Source organism: Chrysochloris asiatica, unplaced genomic scaffold (assembly GCF_000296735.1).
Source record: "Chrysochloris asiatica unplaced genomic scaffold, ChrAsi1.0 scaffold00053, whole genome shotgun sequence".
NCBI lineage: Eukaryota > Metazoa > Chordata > Mammalia > Afrosoricida > Chrysochloridae > Chrysochloris > Chrysochloris asiatica.
In genome coordinates, this window is record NW_006408571.1 from 195,993 (window position 1) to 208,395 (window position 12,403).

The following is a 12,403-nucleotide window of genomic DNA, read 5'->3' on the forward strand; positions in this document are numbered from 1 at the left end:
TAGTCAATAAAGCACAGGTAAACATCTTTCTGATATTCTCTGCTTTCAACCAAGATCCATTGGACATCAGCAATGATATCCCTTGTTCCACGGCCTCTTCTGAATCTGGCTTGAACCAACCTCTGGAAGTTCTCTGTCAATGTATACTTGCAATCGTTTCTGTATTATCTTTAGTAAAACTACTCACATGGGCTATCAAAGAGATTTTCCAATGATTTCCGCATTCCATTGGGTCATCTCACTTTGGAATGTCATCATACTTAGTGGTAAAAGACTGGTTTCAGGAAAAAAAGAAGGATATGTGCTCTCAATAATCCCTTTGAACATATTAGTAGAAGACTTACTGGGAAACCTGGTATCATAGCGTGATATGCATTGGACTGCTAACCATAAGGTCAGCATCACAAATCAACCACATGCTCCATAGGAGAGAGATGAATCTTTCTGTTCCTATAAAGGTTTACAGCCTTAGAAACACTAACAGCGTTGTTATGAGTCAGAACCACCTCTAAGGCATGCAAGAGCAACAGAAAATTTATGTAGTGCAATAAAATGAGAAAAGTAAAGACCTCCAAATTGGAAATTAAGAAATATAATTATTCATATTTCATAAGACATTATAGGCTTATTGGAAAGTCCAAAGGAATCCACAACACCTCACCCCTAAAAGAAAAGAAAAACAAAAATACTAGCATCATTGGGGAACAACTAAGTCAACTGGCATAACATAGTTCATAAAGATAGTATTCTACATTCCAGTTTAGTGAGTAGCTTCTGAGGTTTTAAAATTTTTTGAGTAAATATATAAGATACAATTATTGGTCTCTTCCTGTCTGGAGCACAGGATAATGAAGAAAACCAAAGACTCAAGGAAGCAATTAATCCAAAGAATTAATGGCCATATAAACTGGAGCTGCCTCTAACCTGAGATCAGAACTGGGTGGTATCTGACTAACATTACTAAGTGCTTTGACTAACTTCTTTCACACAATGTTGTTGTTGTTGTTAGGTGCCATCGAGTCAATACTCACTCATAGCGACCTTATGGACAGCAGAACGAAACACTTCCCAGTCCTGGGCCAACCTCATAATTGTTGCCATGCTTGAGCCCATTGATACTGCCACTTGGCCAATCCATCTCACTGGGGGTCTTCCTCTTTTTTTCTGACCCTCCACCTTACCAAACATGAGATCCTTCTCCAGTGACTGGTCCCTCCTGACAATATGTTTAAAGTATGAGAGACGAAGTTTGTCCATCTTGGCCTCCAAGGAGCACTCTGGCTGTACTTCTTCCAACACAGATCTGTAGGTTCTTTTGGCAGCCCATGGCACTTTCAATAGTCTCCTCCAACACCGTAACTCAAAAGCATCAATTCTTCTATGGTCTTCCTTATTCACCGTCAAGCTTTCATACACATAGGAGATTATTGAAAATACCATGGCTTGGGTCAGGAGCACTTTAATCCTTAAGCTAACATCTTTGCTCTTCAAAATCTGAAAAAGTTCTTGTGCAGCAGATTTGCCTAATGCAATACGTTGTTTGATTTGTTGACTGCTGCTTCCATGAGTATTGATAGTTGATCCAAGAAGAATGATGTCCTTGACAACTTCAATCTTTTCTACATTGATAAGAATGTTGTTTATTGTTCCAGTGGTGAGGATTTTTATTTTCTTTACATTGAGATTCAATCCATATTGAAGGCTGTGGTCTTTGATCTTCATCAGTAAATATTTTCAAGTCTTCTTCAGTTTCAGTAAGCAAAGTTGTTTCTTCTGTATATCGCAGGTTTTTAATGAGTCTTCCTCCAATCCTGATTCAATGTGTGATATCCCAATTTCATACAATAGAAGGTGAAAAATGTAGAACAAAATTCAAATTAATAAAACAAAAATAAAAACAGACTTACTGTTCTTTCAGCAGCTGGAGCAACACCCCAAAACAGCCTTCTAACTTAGAACTAAAGCTACTGCTGAAGACCACCTTTCAGCATGAGGTCCTCCTATTGTTGTTATTGTTAAATACTGTCAAGTCAGTTCTGACTCAGAGCAACACTGTATAGGGTCTCCAAGGAGCAGCTGGTGGGTCTGAACTGCTGACCTAGTAGTTCTCAGTCCGGTGCTGCTCCTACAGTGCCACACCAGGAATCCAAACACCACCACCTGGCAGGAATGTGCTCCTTAGAACAATCATGCATAAAAGAGCATCAGTGATGATGAGAAAGTAGAGAGGAGCAGGGGAACCGAACTGAAGGAAACAGGGAACTCAGGATAACAATGGGGAGTGTTGACACACTACAGGGACTGCAACCAGCATCACAGGACAATTTCTGTGCAAAGTTTTCAATGGAAAACTAATATGCTCTGTAAACATTCACCTAAAGCACAATAAAATGTGCTAAAATAAAATAATATGTAAAATAATACTCCTTAGAAGCCCGGATGTTGAGACTTTGTCTCTCATACTTTGGACATCCTATCAGGAAGGACCAGTCTCTGGAGAAGGACATTATGCTTGGTAAAGTGGAGAGTCAGCGAAAAAGAGGAAGACCCTCAATGGGATGGAGTGGCACAGTGGCAGCAGCAATGGGCTCAAACATAGCAACAATTGTGAGGTTGGCACAGGACCAGGCAGTGTGTTGTTCTGGTGTGAATATGTTCACTATGAGTTGGAACCAATTTGAAGGCACTTAACAATAACAGCTACCCCTTTTAATATCATTTCAGTATAATTTTCCACCAAACCATCAAAACTGACTATCAATTTTGTTTTTGTTCTTCTTCCTTTTTTTGGAGACAGTCCATTTTTTCCATCCTGCAGATTCCTACTGTATTTGTCTCAGATAGATATGGCTCTGATAAACAGCTATAATCTTGCGGACTGCTTGCCTTCTTTCTAAGTCAGAGATGGGGTGTCCCTGAGCTAAGGATTTTCTCTTTCCTGGTTTATTTTCTTGTTTGGGGACAAAGCACACTCTGGATATTTCAAGTTTAAAATATGACATCATAGTACAAGATCACTCTAGTTACATGTATGTTGAATTACAGGATAGCAAACCGAATGGTTTGTCTTCTTTGTCACAATAAGCATCTTGAGAATTACCTTAAGCATCAATTTGGAAATGCCCTTCATTGGTGTCCTTTATTGATTCTTCCATTTTTCTATTTTTCTTATCATCCCTTTGATTATCACTCACTTTGATGAAGGCCAGATGTTCTTTGCTCCCTTATCAATACACTTGAGCATATTCTTTGTATTTTTCCACTTTGGCTGTTGGAAAAGTGAACTGTTCCCAAACCTGTGTACGTGGCAGGAATTGTTTATGCTACCTCCTTTTTGTTTGTTGGAAGTTTGTTGCTTCCAGTAGTGATTATTTATTTGTTGTTGTTTGACTGTTTTTTAACTGCATATGCATTCACTCATCTATATTTAGCTGAAGACTGGAGAGGAATTCTATGACAGTTTCTGGGACGGTCACTCTAAGTTGCATAGTCTACTCAGTTTTCTGCCTTGTGAATTCTAGCCACCTTGACTTCTCCAAATTCTCAACTCTGTTATCTTATCTGAGGTAGTTTATCTTGGTGTGGTGCTGTGGGTTAATGCACCAGACTGCACAGACATTTGAATGGCAAGGTCAGCAGTTCAAGCTCACCAGCTTTTCCTCAGAAACCCTATACTAGGTCGCTATGGGTCAGAACCAACTTGACAGCACTTAACAACAACAACGACAACATGTTAAGAAGGAATTCTGGTAACAAAGTAGTTACCAGTCAGGTTGGTAACCTCAAGGTTTGAAACTATCAGCTGTTCTGTATGAGAAAGATGAGGCTTTCTGCTCCCATAAAGATTTACAGCCTTGGAAACCCTATACAGGGTCATTATAGGTCAAAACTGACTACACAACACACTACCACTATCACCAACACACTAGGAATCCTGGTGTAGGATCAGCACTGGACTGTGAACCACAAGGCTGGCAGTTCAAACCCACCAGCTGCTGGACAGAAACCCTATACAGGGTATCTCTGAGTGAAAACCGACTTGATGGCACTTAACAACAACAGCCACAACCAGACTAGTCTTGTATTTTTATTCCCTCCCTGTACTACCACCTGCAAACTCTCTTCAGACTATAAACTGAGGCAATAATAGGGCTCATCAAGTTTGCTTACTCATGCTGAGGTCACTGCACAGCATTACCTGACAGCCAGTATCTGAAAACCACTAAACTCATTTACTTGTTCTATATTTTTCATGTACAAATGCAATTAAAAAAAAAAAAATTAACTCGACAAAAAGTAGAATTTTGTATTGGTTTTACCTAAGAATATAATGTGATTGTGTTAAATTAGTAAAAATTTAATTAAAAAAAATATATATTAACAGTGTCCTTTGGTTCTTTAAATGATTATATATTCCTGAGTATTTTTGTGTACATTCAAAACAAAACAGAGGGAATAGGAGCAAATACTGTTGAATGATGATGCATGGAGGAGATTGTAATCGTTGCAATGAAACGAAATACAATAGAGTGAGTATAAAACTGATGTTCTCCCTTGTAAACTATCATTCAATTCACAATAAAAACTGTTAAATATATTTTTTTAATTAACAAGTAGCATTAATTTGACTTATAAATAATACATAATTTCTGTATGTCAGGCAGTTCTTAATATGAGCATCTGGGGGTATACATAAGTTTAAATGAAATCTAATTTTATTGTCAGGTCTTAAGTAAGTTTTGAAGCATTTGTTTAAAGCACTTGTTCTTCCTTTTTTCCCTTCTATTCAACTAAAATGAAATCACATACACCTAGTGATAAAATTTGGGACTCCCTGATCTCCCAGATTCTAAAACGCTTCATTTCCGATTTCTAGAACTCTATTTTCTATATTATAAATGTTGTTGGAACAAGATGATAGCACATAACAAAGCAAAATTGCATTGAAAATTCAAACTGTTTGACAAACAATAGTAAGGCATTTTTAAAGAGACAGAATTAGAAAATACTATGTGATAGTAAAATAATAATATATTACAATATATAGTTTAAAAATAAAATATAGCATTGATTTACTTTGGGAGGAAAGTCAAGATGAAATCATATCTAATTACTAACTGGTCAATCTTGGATGATAAGGTTTAATGAAAATGTCATATTATTTTTTGGTGCCAGTGTTACTCTGTCAAAATTTGAAAACTGATAATTTTCCTTGATATAAAAAACGTTACATTAAAACAATTATAGGTTGAATTTACTGGACTTTCAGTGAGACCATAAGCTTTGTGATATAAACGAAATGTCGTCACTGGAGCTTAGACCTTGCACATGCATATACATGAGCTCATGTTTTACTAGTTAAAAAGTTTTTTTAAGAATGTTTTCCCTAAAACTACCCTTGAAAACCATGCCATTGGCCATATATAAGGAGCATCAGTGGCAACTTAAAACTAAAAAATTTTCAAGGTTATGAAGAAAGGATAAAAGAACTTATAAAATATAGAGCAACCAGAAGCACAGATGGTTATAAGGATACGGACTCAAAGGACTAGTTTCTTCATCGAAATTCCACCCAAGATTTTAGAACAAGGTAACTGGGTTATATTCCAAGATCCACACTAAAAATAGGACCTGCACGATAATTTCTGTTGCTGGTATATTATTAGAGAAACTAATTTTGGCAGCACTGAGGAAAGAATGGACTCTATGTTTCCTCAGGGCCTGGATAGCAGGATTGCTTTTCTCTATAGTTTGTTGAGCAGCCAACATGGCTCCAATGAATTCTGGACTTAGGCCCTGAAAGAGTGCCAACTATGTTAAATTAGCTTCACATTGGGAAAATCTTAGATCAAGTGATCATAGCATCATTAGATTTAAAATACCTGTGAGGCCAAGTTCTAAAGGAAGCAACACAATATTATCAGACTTTTAAAAATGCCAACTGCGAGAAAGGACACGGTGATTTGGAAAATGTTTATGAGAACTGAATATATGCAGGATGCATCTCAAGAGATAACAAAATAGGAACAGTTTAGGATGCAACTAATGGGAAAAGAAAAATAATAGAATGCAGTGTTTATTATAAAAGTCTATCAGTATTAAAAAGGCCACTGAGATCTTAGGGAACAAAGAAATAATATGGAAATATTTTGGAGAACTGCTAAAATTTACAAAGAACAGCAAAGAAGTCATAAGCCACTGTCTTATTAAAGTTAAACAGATTAGATAATGTCCACCAATTAAGAACTGAAAAGCATGGTTTTAATTACCATACTATTAGTACTTTTTTGACTGAATTTTAGGAATATCTGATTTGTAGATAAAATCTGATCTGGGCATCCCACATAATATAACTTAAGAAGCACTGGGTTAACTTCTTTTGTTACTACCCCAACAAGAACAAACTTAAAAGAGTCAGATTTAAGCTTATTTTTAAAATGCTAACAGCTTGGAGAACAAACTTTTAAATTCTATGTCTGTTCTTTTGTAAGTATGCTGAATAGATTTACTCAGACATCTTTCTCCTTATTGCTATATGAAATCAGTTTCCAAAGGCAAAATAAAGGGTATTTTGATTAAATTGGAGCACAACGAATCGATTGTTTTTAAAATTGTAAGTATTAGCCAGAGAAAGCTTGTGTGTGGTTGAAGCAGTGAATGGAGGCTGTCAGAAAATAAATAAATAAATGATAAATACAGCCTAGATATACAAGTATTGGTTCCTAATTGGGAGGAACACAGGAAAGACAATTTTTATCTAGCCCACCTCCCCTGGAAAAATCGAATTGCTGTTTCCCTGTGCAGATATGGAATGTAAATGTGGAGGTAGTATAAAGATTTATAGCCATACTACTTAAAAATGTAGTCTGAGAACAGCTTGACTTCACTTAAGAACTTGCTAGAAACAGAGAATCCAATGGCCCACTAGACCTACTGAATCAGTAAGATCCCTTAGTGATTCATACACATATTAAATTGTGAGAAGTATGCATTTCAAGTGTAACTTTGCTGTCATGAAACACTTTTGTTTTACCACTTTTTGGTGGTACTGAATAAATTATATAATTTCTCTGATGTTTAGTTTCTACATGAGAAATAGATGTAATAATAGCACATAATACATGTTTGTTAGCTCTCAGTGCTCAGAATTAAGAGAAGTGTGTTAAATTGAAAAGTATGTGTTGCCCATTGTGGGGATAAATAATATCTCTCTGCCCCACTGACATGATTTTAAACATGTGCTCTAACCAATGAAATGTTAGCCAAAGAGATCTGTCTCTACTAAATTTGCCTAAAATACAAACCCATAATTCAACAGGTTATTTTGCCTGCCTTCCTTCCTCTCTTCATTTCTTTCTCCCTCCCTTCCTTCCTTAAAACAAGAAATAAACCTTTTATTTCCCCCCAGTCTCTGAAATATAGGGTTCAGTTTCTTATCACACCAAAACTAATTATTATCTAACTAATGCATTTTGTTTTCTAAACAGATATATTCAGGGGAGTAAATTTATGCAATAAAAAATATTAAATAGAACACACACAAAAAAAATGGCTTCTGGTTCATTCCAGGCTAGCCAAGAAAGTAAAAAATGTTATTCAATGGACACTTAACAAGTATTCATTGAGTTCTAGGTGACTGGAACACAAAGATGAATAAATTAGGATTTCTGTTTCTGATTAGGTTATAGGGCATCACAAGATATTAGTCCTAACCTAATAAGAACAACTGGGAAAAGACACATTTAATATTTTTTTTTAATAAAATTCATCAGGGGCTTGATAACCCAAAGAAATGCAAATTGATTAAATTATATTATAGTGTTATAGTATAAACCCTCCCTATCAAGGGGGCTGGAAGTGTAGTGTGTTATGTGTTGAGTTGCTACCACAAAGTCAGCAGTTTGAATCCATCAATCCTTCCATGGGAGAAAGATGAGGCTTTCTTTTCCCATAAAGATTTACAGCATCAGAAACCTCATATAAATCCATTTTGTGTTGGAACCTATCCAGTGGCACACAACAACAACATGACAAGCAATAAAACATATTGTTACTGTTGTTAATTGCCGTCCAGACACATAGCAACCCTGTATAGGGTTTCTGAAGAACAACTGGTGAGCTTGAACTGCCGATCTTGCAGTTCAAGCAGCTTTGCAGTCTGGTACATAAACCCACAGCACCACACCAGGACTCCAGCATAAGAGGCTGCTTTTGTTTCTCAAGTAGCCACAGGGGAAGGATGACTTAATCACAGTTGGGACTAAGAAAAGGAGCTGTGGGGATGCTGTGGATTAGATGTTTGCAACTGTAAAGTCAGTTCTTCAAACTCACCAGCCATTTGCAGGAAAAGATGAGGCTGTCTGCTCCCATAAAGTTTTACAGTCTTGGAAACCCTATATAGAGTTGCTATGAGTCAGAATCAAAACTCTATGGTAGTGAGTTTAATTTGAGTTGGAGGATAAGCAGTAAGTAGGAGAAAGGGCTGTGTTAGAACTAGCATTGTTGTTTGTTGTTGTCATGTGCCGTGGAGTCATTTCCGACTCATAGCGACCCTGTACAGGGTTTCCGAGGTTGTAAATCTTTACGGGAGCAGAAAGCTTCTTCTTTCTCCCGCGGAACAGCTGGTAGTTTCGAACTGCTGACCTTTCGGTTCACAGCCTGATTCGTAACCACTATGCTACCAGAGTTCCTTCTAAGAGACTAAAATCATGAAAATGCTCATCATGGGAAAGTCTGCAACCATGTGCCAAGTATGCTTTAGAGTCCTTCATTGAGTATACAAGATGAATATATCAAAAGTTTAGGGCAGGATAGAAAAGCTGAGAGAACTATCCCCTGAGGTACATAGCACCGTATTACCCAAGTGTAACAGGAGAGAGATCAGGAGAGTTTAGAGAATTCTCTCTAAGGCATCCTAAGACTTACCCAAGTCCTCTGAATTGCCCCCTGAAGATTGGGACAAGAGCAAGAGAAATCCCCATGCTGCATTCCAGATGCTAACCAAGTACACTTCATCAAACCTCCTAAGGGTTGGAGGATGGAAGTGGGTTGGATAAAACTATGCTAGAGTCCACAAAGCAAGATTAAGGAATGACAGCAAAAAGAGATTCCACAGAGACTCAAAATGCTGCCAACTGGAGCAGAAAGCAGAACTAAATTTACAGAGTCTGATCCCAATCTTTAGGAAGTAAAAACACTGCACCCTAATTATAACTGATGATAATACTTAACTATTTTCATTTCTAAAAGCTACAATAAACTCATATTACATTGGCATGATACCACAAAAACTGACTGGTTTAAAAAAAATAACAGTATGACCTTTTCTGGTGTTCTTTCACTATTGTAACTTCTGTCTTTTACACACAAATTCAGCATATAGTGAGTATACATATGTTTATAGAATGCAAGGAATCAAGAAAATGTGATTATAGTTCAAGAAAAAAAAAAAAGTAAGCCACACCACACATGACATAAATGGTTATATTATCATTCAGGAACTTTAAAATAGCTAAGATATGTTAAAGTATATAGTGCAAAAGGAAAATTCATGCAGAAACAGATGGGGAAATTCATCAGAGAAATGGTAACTATAAAAATGAGCCAAATGGAAAAATTGGGGGAAAACTCAATGATCAAATTCCCAGAATTAATTAAATACTTTAGGTGCAGACTGGGTACACTAGAGAGAAAAATAAATGCATGACCTTTAACACTGGTAAATAGAAATTATGCAGTTTGCAGCACTAAGAAGGAAAAGAAATGTATCAGAGTTTCTAAGACTTATGGGCAGTGGTATTCTGGTAAATATTTAATAACTGGTTTCCCAGTCGGAGGGGAAAAAATGCAGTAAAAACAGTAATAACAACAAATCTTCATTTGTGCTGTTTGTAGATATCCACAGTGTAAATATCTGCACCCTACTCACAGTATTTTAATAACTGTCTCACAAATTCCAGAAAATTAAACAATTACTTCTTACCAACTAGTGCAAGTCTGATGCAACTTACTACTATTTGTTGAAGATTATAAAATGATTCATTTAATCAGAATTTCACATAGAGAAATAGAGAAAATGGGATATCAATATACTTTTTCATATTATCAAATATTTCCTAAATTGAAGAAAGTTAGCAAACTATGAATCAAAGCTTGTCAGTGAATCACAAGCAGATAAATACAAGGGAAATGATACCACAATATCTCATATTTTAAAATTTAATAATCAAATATAAACAAACAATATTAAACATATTCAGGGAAACACCTGTATGGGTACTCATCAGAAACCATGAAAGTCAGAATGTAATGAAGTAAGCCCTTACCTACTGGAAGGAAAAATGAATGTCAACTAAGAATAACAATTTTATATTTTTAAAGAATATTGACTGGTTTGTGGACAGCGCGGAGGAATCATCGTTAGTCTTTTTTTCCCCCCTCACTGCGTCATGTCTAAGTCAGAGTCTCCTAAAGAGCCCGAACAGCTGTGGAAACTCTTCATGGGAGGGTTCAGCTTGGAAACAACAGATGAGAGCCTGAGGAGCCATTTTAAGCATGGGGGACGCTCACGGACTGTGTGGTGACAAAAGATCCAAACACTAAACGCTCCAGAGACTTTGGGTTGGTCACTTAATCTACTGTGAAGGAGGTAGATGCAGTCATGAATGCAGGGCCACATAAGATGGAGGGAAGAGTGGTGGAACCAAAGAGGGCTGTTTCACGAGAAGACTCTCAAAGACCAGGTGCCCACTTAACTGTGAAAAAGATTTTTGTTGGTGGCATTAAAGAAAATATCGAAGAGCATCACCTAAGAGATTATTTTGATCAGTATGGGAAGATTGAAGTGATTGAAATCATGACAGACGGAGGCAGTGGCAAGAAGAGGGGCTTTGCATTTGTAACCTTTGATGACCATGACTCTGTAGATAAGATTGTTATCCAGAAGGACCATACTGTGAATGGCCACAATTGTGAAGTAAGGAAAACCCTGTCAAAGCAAGAGATGGCTAGTGTCTCCTCCACTCAAAGAGGTCGAAGTGGTTCTGGAAACTTTGGTGGTGGCCATAGAGGTGGTTTTGGTGGGAATGACAGCTTCGGTCGTGAAGGAAACTTCAGTGGATGAGGTGGCTTTGGTGGCAGCCATGGTGGTGGTGGCTATGGAGACAGTGGGATGGTTATAATGGATTTGGTAATGACAGAAGCAATTTTGGAGGCGGTGGAAGCTATAATGATTTTGGCAATTGCAACAATCAATCTTCAAATTTTGGAACCATGAAGGGAGGAAATTTTGGAGGCAGAAGCTCTGGCGCTTATGTTGGTGGAGATCAATATTTTGCCAAACCATGAAACGAAGGTGGCTATGGCGGTTCAAAGCAGCAGCAGTAGCTATGGGAGAGGCAGAAGGTTTTAATGATACCAGGAAACAAAGCTTAGCAGGAGAGGAGAGTCAGAGAAGTGACAGGGAAGCTACAGGTTACAACAGATTTGTGAACTCATCCAAGCACAGGGCCTAGCTGCTACAAAGAAGACGTTTTAGACAATACTCATGTGTATGGGCAAAAAACAAAACAAAAAATGATTTGAGGACTGCATTTGTGTCTAATTGCATAACAGGTTATTTTAGTTTCTGTTCTCTGGAAAGTGTAAAGCATTGTAACAAAAGATTTTAATGTAGTTTTTTTTTTTTTTTTTTTTCCTTCTGCACCCATGCTGTTGGTTGCTAAATGTAATAGTCTGATCATGATGCTGAATAAATGTCATTTTTTAAATGTTCTGTGTAAAGTTAGTCTACTCTGAAGCCATCTTGATAAACTACCCTACAGTGTGAAGTTTAGAATTTCTTCAGGGTGATGCCAGATTCCATTCAATTTACTTATATAACCTTAGAGGAGGACCGTTTGGGGGCAGAGAAGCCATTTGCAGAAACCATGGTGCAGTGGAACTGACAGTTGCTGTGTTAAGAACCTGGAATTCACCATTAAAATGGTCACCCAAGCAATTAAACAATTGGCTATAAAAATGGTTGTTGGCACATCCTATGCAATATATCTAATTTGAATTAATGGTACCAGATAAAACTATAGATAGGATTGAAATTTATGCATCATCCATGATCATGTATATTCAACAAAAAGATTGAATAGCTTGAAAAAAAGAATATTGACTATGTAAAAAGCAATATACTAAAACTATTTAAGAAGTTTATATTTGAATAAAACTTGCTCTAAAGCTCAGAGAAGCTAAAGTGAATGGAGGAAATAATGACGTAAAAGATGAGCAGAAGATTTCAAGGGGTTATTCGAGAAGACAAAGTAAAGTATTACAATGTTATGTGCAAAGACCTAGAATTAGAAAGTTGAAAGGGAAGAATATGCTCATCATTTCTCAGACTGAAAAATATGGA

The 12,403-nt window shown here is 36.8% G+C and overlaps 1 pseudogene; it reads left to right on the forward strand.

The window, feature by feature from the left end:
* Positions 1-10,448: 10,448 nt before the first annotated feature.
* On the forward strand, positions 10,449-11,410 carry LOC102837830 (annotated as a pseudogene).
* The last annotated feature ends 993 nt before the right edge of the window (positions 11,411-12,403 follow it).